Genomic DNA, 15,231 nt, shown 5'->3' with positions numbered 1-15,231 from the left:
GAAAGCTATATTTTCAATAACTCTGTTTACATGGAAGGGAAATAGTGTATATTTGTATTAGAACTGTAAAACTACATAAGAGTGAGTTGGCCACCACACTGAGTGTCAGAGAGGACAGAGGAAGGAACCAGAAGAAGGTTCCTCCAGACTGGAGGTGGAAGGACTGGGCAGAGCATCTTGTTTACTACACAAGGTGGAAAAAGAGCCACAGACAGACTTGAACACTCAAACTTTTGCTGATAGCTGATGCTGGAAGACAGCATCAAAGGGAATTCAATATCCGTAAGTCTACCCTCATTTCTGCTAAGGATGGGTCCCTGGCAATTTTTTTTAAAGCAAATTCCCCTGGAAAGATAACATGTGCAAAGTCAAAAGTACAGAAGGATGTATGGCAGTGCCTGTTTGGGAACTGTTTTGTTTTTTTGTTTTTTTGTTTTTTTTTTGCATGTGAGGTCCTTCCTTTTTTGTTAAACTACATTGTACAATTCATTACTTGTTGTACACCACAGAGTAAAAATTCAGTAGTTAGAAACTTTGTGGCAAAGTGACATTATCTCTACATCCAAGCATGAAACCAGTATACTTTGGTCAAGGAAAAGGGAATAAATGGGTTTGAACATTGTCAAACTCATGTGGTAAGCAGTATATAAAGCAAGCTAAATAGAAACATACATAATAGGACCATGCAGTGGCCTACAATGAATGAGGGGAAAAAATAATGGTCTTCTCCCACATAGATAGCTTGTAAAGCACTTCTGTATGGTAAAAGTCTTCCTCCTGTTCTTGTTCCTCAGCTATCCAGTTACCTCCTGGAGGCAATCAATGTTATTGGTCTCCTGTATTACACACACACACACACACACACACACACACACACACACACACACACACACAATAGTAAGTGTTCTGTATCTTACTTTTCCATTTAGCAATATGTCTTGGAAATTTTGTTTGCAGCTTTTAAAATAGCTGCAGAAAAACCACTTTTACAGAGGTACTATAATTTATTTTGGCCACCTCTCTGTTTTGTTATTAAGATACTGCTTAATGAATAATCGGACATATATTTCACACATGCAAATAAAATGTTTGGCTTTGAATGGTTGTGTTTATAAGCAGGAAGCATGCATTTGATGTGCATAGTAATTGTTTAATAAATGCTTGTTGAATTAAATGAAAAATGCAAGAATTGGTGAAGCTTTTGAGGAGAGATGGGCAGATAATTTGTGGAGCCTTAAATGCAGGGAGAATTTGGCCTCGTAGGGTGGAAACTTTGTGAGGTGGAGGACAGCTCACAGAGAACTCAGGTTTACCTCCACCCTGCTTTGTAGGAAGGCAAGAGAATAGCAGAACTGAGCCTCAAACTTGGGCCTCTCCTATCCAACCTTCCTCCCTCTTTAGACTCCTACTGGGGTGCTCTGTTCCTTTCTTTCTGTTAAACCACACGTGCACATCTTTATTTGTTGACTGGACTTACATCTGTCCTGTGCCTTTTCAGCTCAGGAAGACACAGTGGAAAAATGCAGTGAGTTTAGGCATTGATGTTGTTGTAAGGTCCTGGCTTTAAAGCCTTCTCTACCTGTGGGATTTGGGCCAGTTGTCGGACCTCTCCATTTCTGGTGTCTAAAATGCAGTCTGTAGTGTGTCCTCACAGAGCGGGGAAGTATGAATTAAGGTGGCTTATGTAATGCTCCAGTGCTGGTGTGCAGGTTGTAGTAAGCTCGTAAAAGATTTTGCCCCTCACTACCTTGACATCTGCCTAGATGCTGTGTAAATGCTCATTAAACTGAATCTAATCACATGAAACTTCACAGTACATTTCTGTATTTCTTCCCTGGTGGCTGCATTGTGTCTTCATATCTTCAAGATGCATTTACTCCCAAAGAGCTTGTGAGGCCAACTCTTAGAGGCTCATTCCATTAGAATGAAAAAAGCACAAGAGGCTGATTTTCCTCCAAGGAGAAAGAGGCAAGACATTGAAGGAAAGGGAGACTGCTACTCTTGTAGGAGTTCAATGAGAAACAGTCATTAGAGCCAAAGCCTGCTGTGCAGAAAACAGACTGGAGTGAGAGAGCATTTTGGATTCAATGACCCAAAGTTCATGCTTCCTGTCTATTTGCTGCATTCTTATATTACCTTAACAAATGCCAGCTTAGCTGTTGAAGGTACACATGGTGCACTGTACAGAATGCACTGAACATGTTTTGAGCTCAATGTTGATGCCTCCGAAAGGGCATGGTGGGAAGGAAATGACCAGGGCGAAAGAGCCAAAGGGGCTAACGAGTGCTCTGTTGCAAATTGGCCAATTGAGAGTTGTTTGCTGGGACATGCATTCTGGTGTGGGCTGGTGGTGCACTGGCAGCTGGGTAGCTCCTGTTATACCTGGTCCATGAACTCTTGAGCCCAAAGGCACTCAGATGCTTACAACAGGCTTTTAAACAGCACTTGCCGGATGAATGGCAAATGTGTCTTTGTAGTCTCCTGCAGGATTAATTAGCAGTTTCCTGGACTTTGGTAGGATATCCTTAATGCTCAGCAACAATTCAGCACAAATCAAAAACCTGCGTAATGGTCATTACCATTAGAATTCAATACCAGGAATCCTCACCTTTTTTGTTATAAACTATTTCATCCCCTATGCCTCTAAGAAAAGGCAGATTTTTGAAATTAAATCTGCATTTACACCCTTGGAGAAAGGTGTTTTGTTTTAGCTTGACTACTAAAAACTAGTCAGCCCCTCAGGCTAATGTGAACATGAACCCTTTGTTAGTCTTTTGCTATTCCCATGTAATACAAATGTCAAAGTCCTCAATACCAATACAAATTCCCTGCTCTTGAAAAGGATTGGGAAAAGAAAAGGAAAACTATGTGGATGAAGAAGAGGATCTGGCCTCTCCAGGGGGACTAAGCAGAATTCATAAGAATGCCAAAATTTTCAACTGAGGCTTTAATCATCCATCCATCCACCCATGCATTTAACATGATGGGACGTCTACTATGCCAGAAACTGTGCTTTGGATAAAGGATGAAGAAGCCATAGGACAGATCTTCAAGCTTCTAGTTAAGAACATCTACCAACAAGTTACCGTAGGTGATCCAGGATGACAAGAAGTCATCTGAATTCAGAGCAAGGAATTAGGGATGAAACCAGAGAAGGCATGAGTAGTCATAGAGAGAAGAATATCCTTTTCTTTCAGTACTTTCATGAAATTACCAGTTTTATGTGTCCTCTCCCTTTACTTGTAATAACACTGGTCAAAGGCTGATTGCCTGATTTATTCCTTTTGGTTCCTGCCTCTGAAGGTAAGGATTCCGCTTAAGTAATGTCTAGCAATTGGTTAACACCTAGAGCATAGAACTCATGTTTTCCAGAATGCCAAGCTTATTGCTAAATATGTATCTAACTAATAGGTGCCTCTCTGGCTTGTTGTAGCTTTGGTATAATCTTTACTAGGTTCCATGCATACAGAGTAGGAGCAGGACACTGGCAAAAACAGCAATCGTTTCTTTACCTGCTGTTTTCTCTTCATATCACCTTCTAGAGAACCTCCTCTTTCAAATGTAACCCCAAGTACCAGAAGTTCCCCAAGCCCAGGCATGGCTAACTACACTAGCTCAAGCTGAGGAAATCCATGTCTCTTCTCAGAATTAAAAAGGAACTCCTAGATTAAGTAGATTAAATTAATCAGTATCAGTGCTTTACCTAGAAGCCTATATAGACTCAAGGTGTGGCCACGTTTGGGTACTGCTGCTCTGATTTACATGACGAACGCATGAGTAGAGAAGCTCATCTGTGACAGAGAAGAATGAAGCAGAGATGAGAAACTCTTAGTACCTCCCAACTCTGCAGCTCTGTGATGCCCTGTTATGTAGCCATTGGATTCTATGAGTTATATCTTTACATGTATACCTTCTTTCTAAAATTTAAGCTCGTTAGAATAGACTGCTAGTACTCAGAAGCAAAGGATAGCTGACTAAGGGGAAAAAAGGTCTAGGTTCTTATTAGAAATTTATCAAAATGAAAGGCTAGATACAGAAGGAACATGGACTGTGGAGGTCAGGAAGCACCAGTGTGTGATAATCCAATAATCTTACAGAAACAGGAGAAGATATCCAACCAACATCAGTTTTTGCCTGTTTCAGATTTAAAAAAAAATCTGAAGCATTTGGTCTATTTCTGCTTTCCTGATGATCTGTCTGGCATGAAATCTTGCATTGTCTATATCTATAGCTGTTCCAGCTAGTTGATATAGAGACATTGTGGCTTCATCCCTGCCCAATAGGACTTTCTGTGATGACAAAAATGTTCTATATTTGTCCAGCATGAAAGTCACAAGTCTCATGTGGCTATGGAGCACTTGAAATGTGGCTAGTGTGACTAAGAAACTGAGCATTTAATTATATTTCATTTTAAGTACTATAAATGTAAATAGAGTCAGATGTGGCACTCTCGTAGCTACTGTATTGGCTAGAGTGGTTCTAGAATATACTGCCAAATCCCAACCCTGTTATTTCCATGCTACAACCCACTCCAACAGCCTCCCAGCAGTTCCTCTATTCTGTTGCTTCATTACACGGCCATTCTTCACAAAGCCACTGGAAAGATCTTCAAAAATACAAATCGGCTTAGGAAACCCTCATGTTGAAATCTCTCCTGTGGTGGTTTATCTTTAAATTTGTAATACAATCTAAACTACTTCTGCAGCCTGCAGGTCCTACCTGATCTGACGCTTGCCTACCTGTTTCACTGTGTCTCCTTCCAACCTTCCTACTGCTCCATCCCATATTAACCACACTCCAGCCTCACTGGCCTTCTTTCTGTGCCCTGGACACACCAAGAACACCATCAGCTCAGGACTTTGATTTAGCCTCTTCAATACTAAGAATATTTTCTCCCAGATCTTGCTGTGTCTGGTTCTTTGTTGCCATTTAGATCTCAGTTTATGTATCAGTTCCTAAGAGAATTATTTCCTCATCCCTCTGCCTAAAGAAGCTTGCACAATGGATTCTTCCTCTTAAAATTTATTTTCATTCTGTTTCATTTTCTTCATAGGGCTTAGCACTTTCTGAAGTCATCTCATGTGTATCTATCATATTACTGTCTATCCATCTACTCATTCATCTGTCATCTAGTGCTCATAACCAGAAGATGGCTGACTAATATAAGGAGAATAAAGGCCTATGTTCTTATTTGTTACCATTTATCTTATCTTTTGCCATCCGTTATTTACCTCTGTATCCTTCACAAAAACGTAAGCCCAGTACGAAAAAGAATGTGTCTGTGTTAGTCACTATTGTAGCCTGAGGGCCTAGAACACTGCCTGGAATACAGGAAGTGCTCAACAAATATTTTTTGACAGATGGACTGACTCACTGAATAAGTACTCATTCATGGTTTGGAACCCTCGGCTGAGGCCCTTGCAAGGATTCCTTCTCACACAGCACTGGATCCACCAGGAAGGTACTGATATGTCAAAAACTAAGCTCTTGACCTTTCCCCGAAAACTGACTCCTCTGCAGTTCTGTCTTGATTAGTGATAACATCATTCTGGTACTGGTTCAAGCCAAACACCTCAGTATGATCCTTGACTCCTCACTTTCTCTTACCCTACATCCTATCCATCAGCTAATTTTTGCTTGGATGACCACTTCCAACTACCTGCACTGCTACCGACTCACCTAAATCACTAAAATCTCTTCATCTTGTGTCCAGATTATGGTAGGGCTCTCTAAACTTCTACTTCTAGCCTTGGACTCTTCATTCTAGATTCAACAGCATGATTCTATTAAAACATAAATATGTCACTTGTTCATCCAAAACTGTTCAGTGCCTTCTTATTTTACCCAGAAAAAGATCCAAAGTTTATTTGGAAAGACCCACAAGTCCTACACCATTGACGGCATCACCTCTCTGATCTCACCTGTAACAATACTTTCTCTTTCTCACACTTCTGACACCACACTGGCATCCTTGTGAAAATAAGATGCCAGACATACCCCATCTTGGCAACTTTTACAGTGCTGCCTTTAAAAACTAGAAGCCTCTGCCCAAGCCACTCCTATTATCTTTCCACTTTATTTTTTTCACCCTAGCACTTAACATCTTTTAACATATTACAAAATGTTTAAATCATGTTTTTCATTCCTCATCTGCTTCTCATAGAACAGTATAAGGGCAGGGACTTTTGCTAACTTGTTTGTTCTATTCATGCCTATGGTTTCTAAAACATGTCCTGACTCATAGCAGAATTCAATTCAACTTTGTTGAATGAATGAATGAATGAATGAATGATGAATGGCACATAGCCAGAAATTTAAACTGATTTAAATAGCTAATGAGATAATTTTTTAGATAAAGTGAGTTTATGTTCTATATAGATGGAACTGTCATCAACTGATCAGGATGCTAAAGGATCAACTTACTGAAAGACTTCTGTACCCAAGTATTGAGGGCACTGAGAATCCAAGTTGATTGGCTCAATTACCCATTTTTCAGAGAGGAATATTCTCCTTCACCATTGGCACTTAACACTGAAGGATCATCAGACCAACTTGGCTAACACAGTATGCCTGTCAGCCAACCACAAACACAGGGAGGAGGAGATCTTTGTAAATAAGTCAAGAAAGTGAATTAAAAATCTCTGCTGTCAGGATTTTCTTGTTAGCATTGTTTATAAACTGCAGGCTCTTTAGAGCTGCATGTCACCCTAGGAGATGACACCAGGGGGCCAGAAAGAATCAAAAGGGGGCCAGGCATGGTGGCTCATGCCTGTAATCCCAGCACTTTGGGAGGCTGAGGTGGGTTGATCATGATGTCAGGAGATGGAAACCACCCTGACTAACACAGTGAAACTCTGTCTCTACTAAAAATACAAAAATTAGCTGGCATGATGGCACATGCCTGTAGTCCCAGCTACTCAAGAGTCTTGAGGCAGGAGAATCACTTGAACCCAGGAGGTGGAGGTTGCAGTGAGCCAAGATCGTGCCACTGCACTCCAGCCTGCATGACAGATCGAGACTCCATCTCAAAAGAATCAAAAGGGATTTTGAGAAAATGTGCACTTTGTTCCCAGATGGGAATTGGTATTCAGACAGCTCCATTCCAAGGAAAATTCTCCTGCAAGTGGAGGTGGAGATGCAAACAACTCAATAAATGAAAGGTCACTTCAAGAGATGGAGGAAATGCAGCTGGGACCCAGAGCTGCATCACCAGCTTTTCCTGTCACCTCAGTTATGCCGAAATGCAATACTCAGCTTCAGTCTACTTCAATGATACCAACAAAGGGAATGAAAATGGCATAGTCTCTTCCATTTTAAAATAATAAATCAAGGATTCATAGAGGCCAAGTAGTTTTGTTATATAAAATCTACTTAGTTTTCAAAGCAGAATATTCTCCATTGGCACTTAACACTGAAGTATCATCAGACCAACTTGGCTAACACAGTATGTCTGGTCGGCCAACCACAAATACAGGGAGGAGGAGATCTTTGTATGTAGTAGAGCAGCTACAGAAAATTTCTCATCACATCTGTGAATTCCCCACACCCCTGACATCCATGAGCTCTAATGAACTGAGGTGTTCTTATTTTAAGTGAGCATCCAATAAACTACTGGCTTTCTTTGACTCACCATGCATTTCAGCTCTCCACTGGTGGGAAAAGAGAGAATAGTTCCCTAGGTATTGTGATGACCTTGTAAAGCATTTTTATGATTTGGCTCCACTCTTTTGTGTCTTACCTGTGGAGTACATATGTATTGAGTGTCTATCTGCTTTGTGTGAAGACCTAAGCTAGGAATTGGATCTACAAGGACAAAGGAGAGAGAGGACTCTGGTGGTAGAGTCCAACCTGTGAAAAAGGCCGAGGGATAGCTCCCTGTGGGTGAATCCTTATGTCGGAGGGCGATCCTGAGGAGTAGTTTCTAAAGCCAGAAAATCTGATTTGAAATCAACATTAGCTTGAAATCTTTTAGGAAATACCACAGTGAGAATCCACTTACAACTTTTTAGTACATCTATCTCAGCCAGTTTTTCCACCAGAGAGCTGTTTCCTGGCTGAGCACCAATGAAATGACTGGCTTTTGTTTAGGGGCCTTGAGAATACAAAACAAAACCGAAATGAAAACGTGAAAAAACAAAAAACCCTCAAACAGCAAAATCCTGATCAATGTGGGAAGATTTTCACAGAACAAGGGTCACATGCAAACAGACTATCTCAGACCAGACACTCATGAAGGAGAATGAGCTACAGAATCACCGTATTTTGATTTTCCTCTATTTTGGCTAAGCCCATGTAGTTGAATTCAAGTCCAATGCCTGAATAAGACAACTGGGTGTTACTATGAGTCAGATGCTTTGTGTATTTTTCTAATCTTCAAAATACATATACAAGATATACATCATTAGCTCCATTTTATAAGTCAAAATGATGAAGCATGGAGAGGTTAGATAATGTGGCCAGGGTCACACTGCAAGTAAGTAAAAGTCTTTGTTATCACTTTCAGTTGGCAAAATAAATTGGATAAGTTTAGGATAGTCTGATAAAAATATTTTCAAAGTGTGGGCACGGTGTGGTGAACTACAACAGATAGTGCAATATCTTGGTGTTACCCACCTAAGCCTGAAGAGAGGGGAGGCAGACCCCTAGGTCTTCAGAGCACCACTGATCATGACCATGGTTCCCTTGAGGGATGCAGATAACCCAGGTGACCAGGCAGGGAGGGAGCCAGGGAATAAACATTCTCCATTTTCTTTCCATTCTCTGTCTCCTCTCTCTCTTCGCAAGGTTCCTCTTTATCTGAACCCATCAGGAAACTGAGGGCCAAAGAAACTCTTGATATAGTTTGTACTGTCATTCTGGGACACTGAAGAGGGTACATGGTGAGTCAGGAGCGGTGAGTGGAAGCTATCCAGCACAGTTCTCTGCCAGATAGTAAGTAACTCCCAAGTGAGTGACGGCAGCGTTTAACTCATCTTTATATTTCACAGAACAATGTCTGTCACATTATAAACGAACAATTTAAGAATACAATACTACCCTGTCTTTCTTTCCCTTTCTGTTCCCTGTCTCCAAGATGAGAGGCCAAAAGCAAAAGACGCCATTAACAGCCAACTGTGGGCTACTGAATGGCTGTCTAATAAGAAAAAGTGTTGCATTCCTCTCTGCCCCACCACAGATTGCGTGGCACAAGTGGAGAACATTCTAGAGTGGGATTCCCTCTGGTAAAAACTCCACAATCCTTGCCCTTTTTCAGTTGGCCTGGAGGCTGGGAACAGGGAGGGTAAGTGTTTCTTTTTCTGGGGCTGCTTCCAAGCCATTTTGTAGAGCATCAGCAACTTTAGTTTGGGTCAAGACCAAAGTTTGAGAACCAAGCTATTCAGTGAACTTCTTTACAAGATGTTGGGAAAAAAAAAAAAAGTGTTTTTCAAAGGATCAAAATTGTTGTCAGAAGCACTTTAGGTTGAATCATATTCCTGAGAAACTGTTGCAGAAGAGGACTCCATATCTGTTTCTTCAATTAGGATTTATTCACTGTCTATCAAGTTCTTTAGTATCATAAATCATCAACTAGAGATAACATTAAGGGATGAATAGACACTAGTTTAGAGGCTACAACTGATTTTTTGTTTTTTTCTTCTTGAGGCCCTTCCCAAAAATCTAGTGTTTGAAAAACTGGTCAGTTATGCTCTGAGGAGGTCGCTTTGCTCTACTTGGACTATTTGTTTCTGACAAACGTTTCATATGGTGTTGATGGTCTTTTAACCACAAGCAGCTGGGATCTCACTATTCATTAAAATTTCTCTGGGCACATTTGCACAAGAGAATGCGTAATGAAATCTTCAGGCTTAAAGGTCCTGGGGAGGTCACCCTGCCTTTTTGTACTCACTCTTTTCCAAACTAGTTGATAGGAATCTTCCTGAGGGTGAGAGCTTTGAAGACGAAAAATCATCCTCTCTTCTAGTTTGCCTTTTCTTGCTACAATAAAGCAGTCTGCTCCCTTTGAATCTTGTGCCTGTTCAGAATTAAAAATGGAGAGTACAATAGTTTAATACGTTTTATGACCTTCATGTTTTATTAAATTTCATAAAGGCGTTCCATTCAAAAGAGGGTCAGATTTTAAATTAAGGCTGTACAACAAATATTTAAACTCAGATTTAATAAAGTTATTGTGTATTTATGCAATCGCAATTGATTATAAAAGACTTAGGTATTGAAATTTTAAAAGGGTAGTAGATATTATAAATGGATAATAATGTTTAACAGGACACTTAATTTGGTATTTATCTGATCTGTTTTAGGTACATTTTGAAAATTTATGGAACAATGGTAATTGTTTTTTAGATACAAGTGCTTCACACATTGAAGGGGCATTATAAATATTGACTGAAAGGATGCACAGATTATATGAGTAAAAAATCTGCAAACTTTATGATGTCTTGTGTTATGAGAACTAATACACTTTAATTAATTCAATGCGACAAAATTTCATAGGGAGTGTAATTTGTTCTAGCATTGTGCCAAGCTTTGAAGGAGCTGTTCAAAATGTTCATGAGAGAGTCTGCATCCTTAAGGAGGGGAGCACTGAAATGAAGAGGCTTGATCTATACAGACATAAAACACTGTGAGAATAAGAAAAAGGAGACACTTGGCTCTGTTCCAGCTCTCAGGGGAGCTGAAATGGTGAGATAAGATACTATGGAAGAAGTGAAATTGAGGCAGGTATTGAGTAACTTCCAGAGGGGCATATAATATCTCTCCCGTTTTATCATAACAAGCATTTAAAGACTGTCAAAGGATTTGCCAAGGATTCTCAGTAAAGCAGTATCTAAAGGCTATTTAAAGAAATCAAACTTCCTCCTTCATGCCAGTATTTCTCTCCATGGAAATTTTCTCTTCAGTTGTGTTTCCAGAAGTTTGACTCTATAGTGCCTGGATGTAACATTTTTGCATTTTTACCACTTACAGTTTATTGAGCTTCTTAAATATGTGGGTTAGTGTCTTTCATCAGTATTGGAAACTTTTCTAGCTTTTTCCCCTCAAATACTATTTCTTTCCTATTCTCTTAAGAATACAATTATGTATATATTTGATGGCTTAATTCATCTCACATATTTCCTTCTGTTTCGTTCTTTTTATTCTTCCCATGCTTTGGTTGAAGTATTTTCTTATAATCTCTCTTGAGTTTCAATAATCCTGTCCTCTATTATGTCTAGTCTGCTGTTAAACACATACAATTATACTGACATTTTATTTTGTATGCCTAGAATGTTCATTTAATGACTTCTTAATATATTCTTACTTTCTACTGAAATACGTTATCTGTTTATTACATCTATTTTTTTCAACATAATTTTTTTGGAAGTCCTTGTTTGTCAATTCCAACACCTGGATTGTCTTGGATTTTATTCGTAACTTCTCTCTTTATTGTGAGTCACTTTTTCTGTTTCATTTTAGGTCCAGTAAATTTTGATGGTATAGTGGACATTTTCTATAATGCAGTGCAGAGGTTTTTGATGATGTTATCTTCTAAAGTGAATTGAATTTTATCCTGGCAGATGGTTAGTTGCTGGGAAACCCCCTTGATTCTTTTCAAGCCTACTAAAAGTTTTGTTAGAGCAGAGCTATTTCTGTTTTTTAAAAAATTACTATTATTCTCAGGCACAGCCCTTTTACAGAATGGCCATTTCAGAATCTCTAACTGGTAAGAGTGTTGGTCAAGGTACTGCTACACCACCTGCCATCTGTGGGACTTCTGGAATCTCTGGTCAGCTCTCAACCGCTCACCCCCTGCTATCTCTAGGCTTCCTATAATCTCATGCTGTACTTGCACAAAGTGTTGGTCTAGGGTCTGATGCATGTTTCCACACTGACTTATGAGATGCTCTGTCTCTGGCAACATGCCTTCAAAAGCCCAAGCTTACCTTAGCAGGTCCAAGCTCTAATTTTGGTTCCTTTGGCCATTAAGATCACTTACTCATTTACTGGGTTCCTCTTTCATGCATCAACCCCCAAAAAAGTCATTGGGAGAAATTCTGAGTGAAATTGGCTATCATCTCCTATGCCTGTTTCTCTTAAAGAATACACCATTTTATTTGGTTGTTCTCTGATATCTGCGAACAAATGATTTGTTATAATTTACACAGGTTTTATAGTTTCTGATGAGCAGAAGAGTATAGGACCAGTTACTCCAACATGGCCAGAGTCTCCATACTAAAGAGAAGTTCAAACTCATTTACAGACATACATAATATGCAGGTTTAGTTGTATTCTCACATATGAGTATATGTATATGCATATATGCATTCAAGTTTTCTTGTGTGTGTAAATATGGACACACTTGAATGAACATATATATCTACATGCATACAGGTTTACTTATAAATCTACACATGTATAATTATACACACACAAACATGTACACAATTGAGGGTTAATTCATGCAGGCAGAGTTAGTTTTGTGTGGTTAGAAGGTAGAGATTTTCCTCCCCACTGCCAGATAGTCTATTGGAGATTTATTTGGTTGAGGATTTTCTTGAGGGTTAATTCACCAGTCATTGACACCTTACTGTGAATTCCTTGAAATAGTCTCTCCTTCTAGCAAGGTCCCATAAGGGTAATGGCTAGAACTGGCATTCCAAAACAGGTCTCCACATTCCCCTTCCAGTGCTCCTCCTGCTGTGCCAAATTGTCTATCTCAAGAAGCAACTGGTCTTTTTCCTGCTATTGTCCACTCCACAGACACATAGTTCCTTGCTGCACTGAGCATTGACTACTAATTGAGATGTTCTAGGCAGCACTCTGGAGATTCCCCTCTGTCCCCTCTGCCTTAGTTTCGGGAATAAGCTTTAGCAAGTTTTCTTTTAATTCTTTCTCAAAACAAAAGAGCTATTGTTCACTCAAGCAGGGTGAAGAATAAAAAGAAAAACTAATATTTAGCCAGAAGAAAAGGTTGGAATTAAGCATAAAAGGAACCACAGCCCTGAGTGACTTTTCAGTTCAGAGGCTTTTATTTCTTACCCTCCTTATTCTCTACATCTGATCTTGTCCCAGTCATGGTAGCATTCAGACCTCCTGAGTATTCTTCCCATTCTCTCTTCTAACCCTCAATTCCCAAGGAAAACCTCAATGTGAGGTGATAATAACCAATGATATTAAGCTGAAATTTGCTCCCCTTGAAGACACTTGCATCTCAACAAGGGATCTTACCCTTGAACTAAAGAAACAAAATTCCAATGGTGGTAATTCTAGCATTAAAAAGTAAGTGAGGGAGGATTGGGCCAGAGCTTGTGGGGGAGGCATCCCTGAAGTCATTCTCCACCATTGAATCCTTGGGGACTGAGAACACAAGATTGCTAAAATCCTAACATTCTACTCTGAGTCTAGGCCCACTGGAGATGAGGCTATTTTCAATCCCAGAAGGAGGGAGGATTACATAAAGGGACTTTGTGAAAGGAAGAGAAAAAGAAACTCCCTGAGATACTCATTCTTTGTTTTTTAATTTAAAAGCCCATAAAGGCCAGGCACGGTGGCTCAGGCCTTGGGAGGCCGAGGCGGGTGGATCACAAGGTCAGGAGATGGAGCCCATCCTGGTTGACATGGTGAAACCCCATCTCTACTAAAATAAAAACTAGCTGGGCGTGGTGGCTCATGCCTGTAGTCCCAGCTATTCAGGAGGCTGAGGCAGGGGAATCACTTGAACCTGGGAGGCAGATGTTGCCGTGAGCTGAGAATGAGCCACTGCACTCCAGCCTGGCAACAGAGCAAGACTTCATCTCAAAAACAAAACAAAATGAAACAAAAGCTGATAAAATGATGAGTCTGATCTAAGATTTTGGTTTAACAAAATTGTTTATACATCCTAGAAATCTGTATGGTAAAATAAAATTAATGTAATTCTTAAAGCAGTCAAATTTATCTTTTAAAAATGTATATCATATCATGCTTCATCACAGCTTAAAGCCTCCAATATCTTCCTGTTGCATGAAGACTGTTCTAGCAACACCTGGTGATCTGGTCTCTGTCTTCTTCCTCTCCATCTCCAAGCTCCAAATGTGCTGACTTTTCTGTTCAGAAGCCCATCTTGTTTCTGACTTGGAAACTTTACCTTTTGTTTTTATTTGAAGAAAGAGTCTGAACAGCTCTTCCCTCAGATCTTTCCCCATCCTTGTCATTCAAGATTCACTTCCAATGTCACCTTTGGAGGAGGTTTCCATAACACTTCATGCTCCATTACATTCTCAGATTGCATTTTTCTTCAGCAATAATCTTGATTTTTGTATCTTCGTGGCCTAAGCCCTTTCTTCCCCATGAGAATGTTCTCTTTGAGAGTGGGTTCCCATTTTTTTCTCCTCTTAACTATATGTTTGATTGGCAGAATAGCTACTGGCTTAGAGCAGGTTTTTAGTAAAGTGTGTGAAATGAAGAAATAGATGAATCAGTGAACAAATAGTTCATTCCGACAGGCTTATAAGAATTGCATTCACAGAGTCATAAAATGCCTAAACTGAGAAGTCCACAGAAAGGCTCTCATGCACTTTTCACTTAGTGCAGCTCCTATACCCTCTTCAGCATTTTGATAGCTGCTTCTGCTTAAAACAACAGCTTTATGCAACAGCTCGTCTTGCTCAGACAGCCTCCTTAGTCCCACACTCAGTGTGTGTTGACTTTCATTTACGGCACAGTTTTAACATATTCATCTGGTTTCCAAGTCCTTAGGAGACCTACAGCACCAGATTAGTAGAGGGAGGGGACTGTCACTGAGACAGGAGGAAGATGAGAGAGCTCATAGCTGACAGTGAAAGACAAAAATCTCTGAAGAACTCATAACCTGGAAGCTGCACTCATTTAGTTAAGGAAAAGGTAAGTGCATTTAGCAGCTGAAGAGCATCATAATATAAAAGAGGAGAGTACTGTAAGAACCTAGATATTGTCATTGAACTGATTTGGGTTCAAGTTCACATTAGTTACATGGCTTCAGATAATGAAGTTTACAAGCCCCCAATTGCTCCCTTGTACATTAGAGAAATAAGTCTTTCCTGAGAAATACTGTAAGGAGTGATAGAATCTTTCTACAATACTTAGCCTTAAGTACTGCCATGAAGTAAACCTTCAATAAATGTGAACTACTCTTATTAGAATAATAATGTTCGGCCGGGCGCGGTGGCTCAAGCCTGTAATCCCAGCACTTTGGGAGGCCGAGGCGGGTGGATCACGAGGTCAAGAGATCGAGAC

The sequence above is a fragment of the Sapajus apella genome, unplaced genomic scaffold (genome assembly GCF_009761245.1).
Source record: "Sapajus apella isolate SASKATOON/1434 unplaced genomic scaffold, GSC_monkey_1.0 scaffold57, whole genome shotgun sequence".
Classification (NCBI taxonomy): Eukaryota; Metazoa; Chordata; class Mammalia; order Primates; family Cebidae; genus Sapajus; species Sapajus apella.
The sequence above is the reverse complement of the archived record's forward strand: the minus strand, read 5'-3'. Positions refer to the sequence as shown.